Source organism: Pezoporus wallicus, unplaced genomic scaffold (assembly GCF_028554395.1).
Source record: "Pezoporus wallicus isolate ANWC-B61680 ecotype Strahan unplaced genomic scaffold, APGP_CSIRO_Pwel_v1 contig_7036, whole genome shotgun sequence".
In the NCBI taxonomy this organism is placed as follows: Eukaryota; Metazoa; Chordata; class Aves; order Psittaciformes; family Psittacidae; genus Pezoporus; species Pezoporus wallicus.
In genome coordinates this window covers 44,971-54,720 of record NW_026635431.1, presented here as the reverse complement: position 1 = coordinate 54,720, position 9,750 = coordinate 44,971, and the positions used below count along the sequence as shown (strand labels likewise).

The window sequence follows — 9,750 nt, the reverse complement described above, 5'->3', positions numbered from 1 at the left end:
ATTTCTAACACTATCTCATGGATAAATTTGTAGGTGATGATTCGGAGAAAACCCCAGGAACAAACTTGCCAACAAAGTTTTCAAGTTGACAAGCAGGTATTCTTTACTGCAGGTATTTATTTATTGCAGGTATTCTTTATTTCTGTATAGAAAAACAGGACCTGGGGATGGGGAGTATCTGGAACCAGCAGATGTCCAGGATGGGCACAGTTAAACTAACTGACAGGTAGAAGGACAGGATGATTGCTATGTCTGTAATGATAATTCAGCTGGTTCTTCAAAGGCTGTCAGAAGTTATGAAGATTGTTGGAAGAAGTAAACGACCCTCAAAGACCACCATCACATTTTTGTATGCATGTGGGAAACTTTCTGAAAATGATGTAACTCATGCATAGCCTCATGAATATGTATGTATGCCCAGTGACTGTATAAGGATGGCTTGTGTAGCAATACAGGGATATACGTTAGGAGGAGCTATCCCCCGTGTCTCCTGGCACCGTAATAAAGAATACCTGCTTGTCAACTTGAAAACTTTGTTGGCGAGTTTGTTCCTGGAGTTTTCTCTGAATCATATCCCATCCCAAATTCCCAGTGAGGCAGGGAGCCAGTAGTAGAGAGTGGTGGTGTGTGGGAGCTCCCCTAGGAGGACAGGTCCCTCTCCATCATCCTCAGGGTGTCCCTGGGGACCAGAGGGAGGGATGCTGCTGGGTTGGGCTGGGTGGGTGCTGCAGGGGCTGGGAAGCCAAAGTTGTCCCGTCACCCTGTCACCCTGTGCTGGGCCACCCATGGTGCCACAGGAGCTGGAGCTGATGGAAAACATCTTGGCAAGCAAGCAGGATACCCGGGCTTCCTTCACCCAGCAGGAGCAGAGCCTCCTGCTCTGGGAGGACGGCAGCATCATAAAGGAGGATACCACCAAAGTCACCACCCTCAGGCTGAAGCTGGATGAGTCCCGGAAAGTGCTGCTCAAGGAGTGGGAGTGAGGACTCAGGGTGCTATCTCTGGGGGGTGCCAGCCAAGCCCAGACTGGTCCCCACAGGGATGGGATTGGTTAACCCTTTGCATCACCATGGGGTCCTACTGCTGTCACCAGTGTTGTCTTTCCCCAGGGATAAGCTGGCACTCAGCAAGAGTATCAAAAAGCTGGAGGGTGAGCTCAGACAGTGGAAGATCAAGTACAAAGAGCTCAACAAGAACAAGCAGGAGGTGTTGAAGCAGGTGATCAAGGTGCCTGGGGACCAGGGGTCCCCCATGGGGTGGCCTGTCCTGATGGATGGACATGGTGACCCACAGACACCTCCCCAACTCCAGGGTGCTCATTAAGAGTCTTAATTAGTGCTGTTGAGCCAGTTGGTCCATCTACAAAGGTTGGGTAGATGGGTACAGTCTGGGTTCGGGTTGTACAAGGTGGGTGCTCACTGCCAGCCCTGGGTGCTGTGTATCATCGCCTTCCCCAGCTCAACATCCTGAAGATCTGCCAGGATGAGCTAGGGAACATCTCTGAGGACCTGGAGGATGAGCTGGGTGCTTGCTCCAGCATGGACAAGAAGCTGTCTGAGCTGCGAGCAGAGGTGAGGATGAGCCCCAGTGAGGGGGGTGAAGGGATCAGCAAGGGAGGTCCCTGATGCCCTCTGGCCATGCCATGTCCCTGTCCCAGATGGAGTGGCTGCAAGCAGAGAACATGGCCGAGTGGGGCCAGCAGGAGCGGCTGGAGATGGAGAAGCTCAACCTGGAGCAGGAGAGCAGGAAGCTGAGGGCGCAGATTGAGGACCTGGAGGAGGTGCTGGCTTGCAGGCGGTGCCAGACGGCCAGCGCCCTGGACACAGACCTCAAAACCATCCAGGCCAAGGTCTTCAAGAAGAACAAGGTGCTGTCCCATCCCTGACACCCCCTCCCTGGGTGACCCTGTCACTTCAGTAGTGTCTCAGCATCCCCCAGGACCTCCTCAAGCCCAAACTCTGCCACCACCCTTCATCTAAGAGGTGGCAGTGACCCCATCCTTGGTCTGTCATCTCCTCTATCATGAGGTGGGGTGGTGGGAGAGATCCCTCGAGAGGGAGGAGGAGGCACATGGCAGTGGGGTGTCTCTCGCCCACTCAGCCCCCCACTGCATACCCACCATAGGAGCTGGCTGACCTGAAGCATTTCCACAGCAAGCTGAAGAAGCAGTACCAGGAAAAGATGGCTTATCTGGCCCACACCAACTGCTGCAGGAGCAGCATGAGGGTGAGGTGAAGAAGCTGCACCTGAGGGTGGAGATCAAGAAGGCGGCTTGCCCAAGCTGAGGACAAGGTGGGGAAACGGGCTGGTGGAGGGGGTTCAGGGTGGGCAGCTCCTCTCAGTCACCTACAGCTCCATCCCATCCCATCCTGCAGCTGGATGAGGCCCACAACCAGATGTGGAAGCTGTAGCAGTCACTGGATGAGCAGACAAAGCAGAGCGAGATCTTCCAAGTGCAGCTGGAGCATCTGCAGTCCTGGTGAGCAGGGGACTGGGGTGGGCTGTGGTGGGGATCACTAACAAACTGTGGTGGGGTGACATTCTTCTCACCACCATCCCTGAACCACCATCTGCCCTGTTGAGCGCCCCGCTAAGCACAGCCAAAGTGCCTCCAGTATCCTTGGAGGGTGTGCAACCACTCTTGGAGAAGCCTTCACCCCACTGCAAGCTGGGTGTCATTCACCTCCCAGTTAAACCAGCACAAAGCCATCCACAGACCAGTGCAGCCCAGTTTCACACTGCTTGGGGTTCCACCTGTCAGTACCAGGGCTAGGCCAAGCTCCAAGCATCCCACACCAGTTTGGGGAGGCAGAAGGCAGGATTTATTGGCCTTGAAAATGTTCACCTGGCCTTGCTTTGCCTCCCCAGCAGCAAAGAGCTGAAGCAGCTCAGGAGGAGGAAGCATGGGGCAGAGAGGGGCACTGATCCCTGCCACAAGCCACTCTCTCCTGCCCACATTTTCTATATCTTTTATATATCTGTATGTATTTGTATATGATTTTTTTACTATATATACATTGCCCAGAGGGGCCCAGGCTCTGGTGGTGTCTTGAGCTGATAGTCTGTCCCCATGCTGGAGCAGGAATGGAGGGTGCAGGAGGGAACAGCATCAGGGCTGGATGTGTGGCTGTAGGAACACTGACCCACCTACTGACATGGGTGGGGGAACAGTAGCCTCCTGAGAAAGGTGCTTCAGTGTCCCCAGACTGATTTTGCCCATGACCTCTGCTTTGCTGCACATCTTCATCTTCCTCCCCACTCCTGGCACTAACCCAGTTTTTGTGCAATGAGCATGGAGCACAGAGAAGCTGGCACCTATCTGAACCTATCTGGAGGTTTCAGCGCCGCTGAGCAGCAAGGGTGGAGCTGAGTGAGGAGGCTGGAGCCGCCAGAGCTGAGTGAGGAGGGGAGGAATGCTGAGGAGGGCTGAGTGCTTCCAGCAAAAGGCATCATCTGTGGTCAGAAGACAGGGTGAACACAAAAGTGAGGGAGAAAGATCACCCTGGATCCAGCCATAGGCATACTCTGACTTGATTTTGTTCTCCAGACCAGGAGGTTTCAACCTGGTTTTATTTTACTGTGAGGGTAGTGAAGCCCTGGCACAGGTCACCCAGAGAAGCTGTGGCTGCCCCATCCCTAGCAGTGTTCAAGGCCAGGTTGGACAGGACTTGGAGCAACCTTGTCTAGTGGAAGGTGTCCCTGCAAGTGGCAGGGGGTTGGAACTGGATGAGCTTTAAGGTCCCTTCCAACCTAAACCACGCTGTGATTCTGTGATTCTATTGCTGTGATCACACAGACCCTGGCAGTAAATTTAAGCTTTTGAGTGGCTCATCTTGCTCATCAATTTTGCAGAGACTTGGGGAGCTCTGTGTACCTGTCCAGCCATGCACTCATCCCTCCTACGCAGCACATTTGGACATAGGAAGTTCTGTTAAGGACTTGTGGCCCTTAACACTTAATGTACTGGGATGACTTTGCACTAAAACCAGCTGCTTGCACCCCACCCCCCATCAGAAGCAGCCCAGTTCCTCCTGTTCATTTGCACAGTGGATCTACTGATGTACAAGAGCACAAACAGAGCTTGGGGATGTCTCTAATGGAGGGTCTTTTTGGCACATTGTTGTGGTTTAAGCCCATCCGGTAACTCAGAACCATGCAGCCGCTCACTCACTCCCCCCCTTTCTCCCCCCCTTTCTCCCCCCCCACTCCAGGGGGATGGGGAGGAGAATCAAAAGAATGTAAATCCCACGGGTTGAGATAAGAACAGTCCAGTAAATAAGGTACAATACAAAACCACTACTACTACCATTAATAATAATAATAATAAGGGAAATAACAAGGGAAGGGAATATAAAATTAAAGGGGGAAAAGGAAAAGAAAATAAACACAAGTGATGCACAATACAATTGCTCACCACCCGCCAACCGATACCCAGCCTGACCCAAGCAGCAATCTGGGCCTTCTGGGTAACTCCCTCCAGTTTATATACAGGGCATGATGTGCTGTGGTATGGAAGACCCCTTTGGCTGGTTTGAGTCAGGTGTCTTGTCTCTGCTTCCTCCTGGCTTTCCGTGCTCCTCCTCACTGGCAGGGCATGAGAACGAAAAGTCCTTGATCGAATTAAACATTACTAGCAATAATTCAAAACATTGGTGTGTTATCAGCAATGTTCTCAGACTAAAGCTGAAAACACAGCACTGCACCAGCTACTAAGAAGGAGAAGAATAACTGTTACAGGTGAATCCAGGACGCACATGCAGGTGTGAAAGACAAAAGGCTGAGAAACACTGAAGATATGAAATGATTTCACAGCTACAGGTTCGGAGGGGAAGAGATTCAGAGCAGCCCTGTGGAGAAGGAATTGGGGGTGTTGGTTGATGAGAAACTTAACATGAGCTGGCAGTGTGCGCTTGAAGCCCAGAACGGCAACTGTATCCTGGGCTGCACCAAAAGAAGCATGACCAGCAGGTTGTAGGAGGTGATCCGGCCCCTCTACTCTGCTCTTGTGAGACCTCACCTGGAGTATTGTGTACATTTCTGGTGTCCTCAACATAAAACTGACATAGAACTGTTGGAACAAGTCCAGAGGAGGGCCACGAGGATGACCGGGGGGCTGGACCACCTCCCGTATGAAGATAGGCTGAGAAAGTTGGGGCTGTTCAGCCTGGAGAAGAGAAGGCTGCGTGGAGACCTCATAGCAGCCTTCCAATGTCTGAAGGGGGCTTATAAGGATGATGGGGAGGGACTCTTCATTAGTGACTGTAGTGATAGGACAAGGGGTAATGGGTTCAAACTTAAACAGGGAAAGTTTAGATTAGATATAAAGAAGAACTTCTTTCCTGTTAGGGTGGTGAGGCACTGGAATGGGTTGCCCAAGGAAGTTGTGAATGCTCCATCCCTGGTGGTGTTCAAGGCCAGGTTAGACAGAGCCTTGGGTGACATGGTTTAGTGTGAGGTGTCCCTGCCCATGGCAGGGGGGTTGGAACTTGATGATCTTAAGGTCCTTTCCAACCCTAACTATTCTATGATTCCATGATTCCACTATAACTGCAGGGGGAAGGAGGTGGGAGAAATTCTTGAGAACTTTTTCATACAGTAAAAATTATCTCTAGTTTATGTTCCAGCCTGTTTGTCTTGTACTGTGTCGTGGTTTAAACCCAGTCAGGCAACTTGTTCACTCATTCCCAGTGAGTGGTGTCGGGCTGACAACAATCGAGGGCCCCCCCACCCCCCCCACTGGGGCTCTCCCCTTCCCCGCTCCTGGAGGAACAGGGAGGAGGATCGAAAGGGTGTAACTCCTACAGGTTGAGACAAGAACAGTCCAGCAACCAATGTACAACACAAATCACCACCGCTACTACCAACTACAACAATGATAAGAGAAAACAACAAGGGAAGAGAATACGATACCACCGGCCAAGAAACGAGTCCCACCCGGAAGCCCCTGTCCTTCCGGGTAACTCCCAGTTACCCCCCACCCTGGCATGACGTGCTGTGGTATGGAATACCTCCTTGGCTAGCCTGGGTCAACCGCCCCGTCTCTGCTTCCTCACAGCTTTCCCTCCTCCCTGGCAGAGCATGAGCCTCACAAAGTCCTTGGTCAGGGTAAACATCACTTAGCAATAACTGAAAACATCGGTTTCACCAACATTGTTCCCAGGCTGGAAGTCAAAACACAGCACTGCACCAGCTACCACAAAGGAGAAACATGACTGCTACTGCTGAACCCAGGACATACTGGTAAATTAAAACGGACTTCTGATAACAGGGAAATCACTTTGCTTCTAAATGCAATGGGATTTGTCCAAAAATAGAATCACAGGGAGACCCTGAAGCCCTCCAAAACCATTCCTGCGTACTCAAAGGATTGTTTTGTGTCCCAGAGGAAAATCAGCTCCCTCTGCATGGACACAAATCAGTCCAGGATGCTACCAAACAGTGAAAGGAGTGTTGGAAGGGCACTGCAGTCAACTGGAACAGCTTGCGGAAGTCATCCTGCTGTGGCTTGGGGACATGTGCTATCTCCCAACTGTCCATGGGCCTTCCGTCAAGATCTCCAGTGCAGGGACTGGTAGAGGAAGAGATCTCGTAAGAAGTGACGGAGAACATTTGTATTTATTCTGATCACTTGTCTTTCAACCCTAAAGCTCACCCTGCAGCTTCAGACTTCTTTTTTTATGCTCTATTACAAGTTCATTCACCCCAAAACAGTGAATTAACACCAAACTACCCAGGAAATCATCCTTAAGTGTAGTTACAAAAGATGATTATTTTTCATGCTGTATTCTAGATTTGGGAGGAAAAACATGCTGAAATTCAGCATGGAAAGGAAGAGAAACAATTCTGTCCTTACAGCCCTGCATTACTTACAGCAACTGAAGCTCCCATCAGGCCCTGGACAACTGCTTCTCCTTTTTACCGTACCTAGAAGACACAAGGAGACACCAACCAACTTTTGCTTCCTTTTGCAGTACAAATATAAGTGTAAGGAAATCAGGACAGAAAAACAGGACATGTAGATAAAGAGTATCTGAAACTAGCAGATGTCCAGGATGGGCTGCCGCTAAGCTAACTGATAAGTAGAAGGACAGGATGATTATGTCTGCAGTGTTACTGAACCAATTAAACTGGTGTAAGCATTATCTACTGTGTGTGCTTCAAAGACTGCCAGAAGTGATGAATATTGTTGGAAGAAGTAAACGACCCCCAAAGACCACCACCACATTTTTGTACGCATGTGTTCCAGAGTTCAAGGATTCCACGTGAGAGAAAATGAGAGACAACTAGAGAACTTGCAGGTAGTTTATTAATATAGGAAAATATAGAGATAGTAAAAGATACAGTCAAGGATACTTCTGATGTTTGGTTATCTTACCAACCCCAAGGACCAAGTAATGACAATCAGGAAACCAGCTCCGAGAAAGATCATTGTAGTACGAGGTGGCAAGCTCAACCTTAGCAGGTGTCCCCATGGAGGCAACATTGACCTGGGTGGTATGGGGTTCTGCCTCCCCCACATCGCATGAAGCTTGGGCTTTTATACTGACAAAAATGCACACTCATTCCAACACAGGGGGCCAGCCTATGTTGGAAGAAGTGGCTAGCTATATCTAGAAAGGTCTCCAAGGGACAAGACTTCTCCAGGGAGTTCTAAAGCAGAACTTTCCAGGTAGGAACCAAAGCTGGACTTTCCAGGGAGCAGTCAAAGCAGGACTCTCTGGGGAGGAGCCAAGCAGACAAACAGTACTTTTCTATCTTTGTGTGTTTCACCAAGGACCATTATATATTGTCCCTGACACATTCCACCCCGTAGTCCGTAGTTGGAACACACAAATATTTTACCATCCATGCTACAGTTTTATATAGTATACTGTCTGTAAGGGAACGGATCAGTGCTAAAAGACAAAGAACATAAAATACATGAAAAACCAATACCTATTACCACTAATAATGAAACAGCTTTTTGTAGCTAGTCCCACCCCCTACGTCCATCTCTGAAAGGGGTTCCACCCAGTGATTTCTGTTAGCTGGTTAGTAGCGAGGGTCTTCAACTTTTGTATTTATGCATGTATTGAACTGGAGTTACTTAAATTCATGCAACATAACCTGTCAAAGTCTTCACCCCCATGCTAATGCACTAAAGCAAAAAAAAACATTGCTGTCCTATTTTGTTTTGCACGATCAAGGCGGCGAGCACTTTGGCTTCGGTTCTTCACAAATTGGCAACAAGTCTCCAGATGACATGGAGGAAAAACAAAGCAAAGCAGTGATGTCCAGGCTCCAAAAACAAGGTTTCACCAATGCGTTGGCCAGATATACTGGGAGTCTTGGGAACCTGGAAATAGATACTGTTACTTCCAAAGACACAGTCCTTGGCTTTTTTTATCCCCTTGTCTGCTTCAGAAATCTTAAATCACACAAGTGCAGCTCCTTGACTTTGAGAACAGAAGATACAAATACAATATTTATTATATTATTATTACTTATAATAGTTACTTATGCTAACGATGAAACCTGCTTTAGATGACCCTGCTTGAGCAGGGGATTTGGACTAGATCATCTCTCATGCCAACCACAGGCTGCTTGGCCTGCTCTTCTCTCCTGGATGGCCCCATTATAACAGGGGAGGCCATCCCTCACTCACATCAAAGTAGTCTATGGGGCTGAGTCTAGTTGGAGGCCTGTAACTAGTGGCGTGCCTCAAGGGTCAGTACTGGGACCAGTATTATTTAATATATTCATCAACGATTTAGATGAGGGAATTGAGTGTACTATCAGCAAGTTTGCTGATGACACTAAGCTGGGAGGAGTGGCTGACACGCCAGAAGGCTGTGCTGCCATCCAGCGAGACCTGGACAGGCTGGAGAGTTGGGCAGGGAATAACTTGATGAAGTATAACAAGGGAAAGTGTAGAGTCCTGCATCTGGGCAGGAACAACCCCAGGTTCCAGTATAGGTTGGGAAACGACCTGTTAGAGAGCAGTGTAGGGGAGATTGACCTGGGGGTCCTAGTGGACGACAGGATGACCATGAGCCAACACTGTGCCCTTGTGGCTAAGAAGGCCAATGGCATCCTGGGGTGTATTAGAAGGGGGGGGTTAGTAGGTCGAGAGAGGTCCTCCTTCCCCTCTACTCTGCCCTGGTGAGACCGCATCTGGAATATTGTGTCCAGTTCTGGGCCCCTCAGTTCAAGAAGGACAGGGACCTGCTGGAGAGAGTCCAGCGCAGGGTAGCAAAGATGATTAAGGGAGTGGAGCATCTCCCTTATGAGGCAAGACTGAGGGAGCTGGGTCTCTATGGTTTAGAGAAGAGGAGACTGAGGGGTGACCTTATAAGTGTCTATAAATATATAAAGGGGGAGTGTCACGAGGATGGAGCCAGGCTCTACTCAGTGGCAAACAATGATAGGACAAGGGGTAATGGGTACAAACTGGAACACAAGAGGTTCCACTTAAACTTGAGAAGAAACTTCTTCTCAGTGAGGGTGACAGAATACTGGAACAGGCTGCCCAGGGAGGTTGTGGAGTGTCCTTCCCTGGAGACATTCAAAACCCGCCTGGATACATTCCTGTGTAACCTTATCTAGGTTTTTCTGCTCCGGCAGGGGGATTGGACTAGATGATCTTTTGAGGTCCCTTCCAATCTCTAGCATACTGTGATACTGTGATACTGTGAAATGTAGAGGGAAACAACACTGAGGCACGCATGACTTTGAGGAATTATCCCCGTGCGTCTCAGCGCTGAATAAAAA

General features: G+C 49.5%; 1 pseudogene; it reads left to right on the top strand.

Moving 5' to 3' along the window:
- Positions 1–785: 785 nt before the first annotated feature.
- On the top strand, positions 786–5,820 carry LOC130607160 (coiled-coil domain-containing protein 102A-like; annotated as a pseudogene).
- The last annotated feature ends 3,930 nt before the right edge of the window (positions 5,821–9,750 follow it).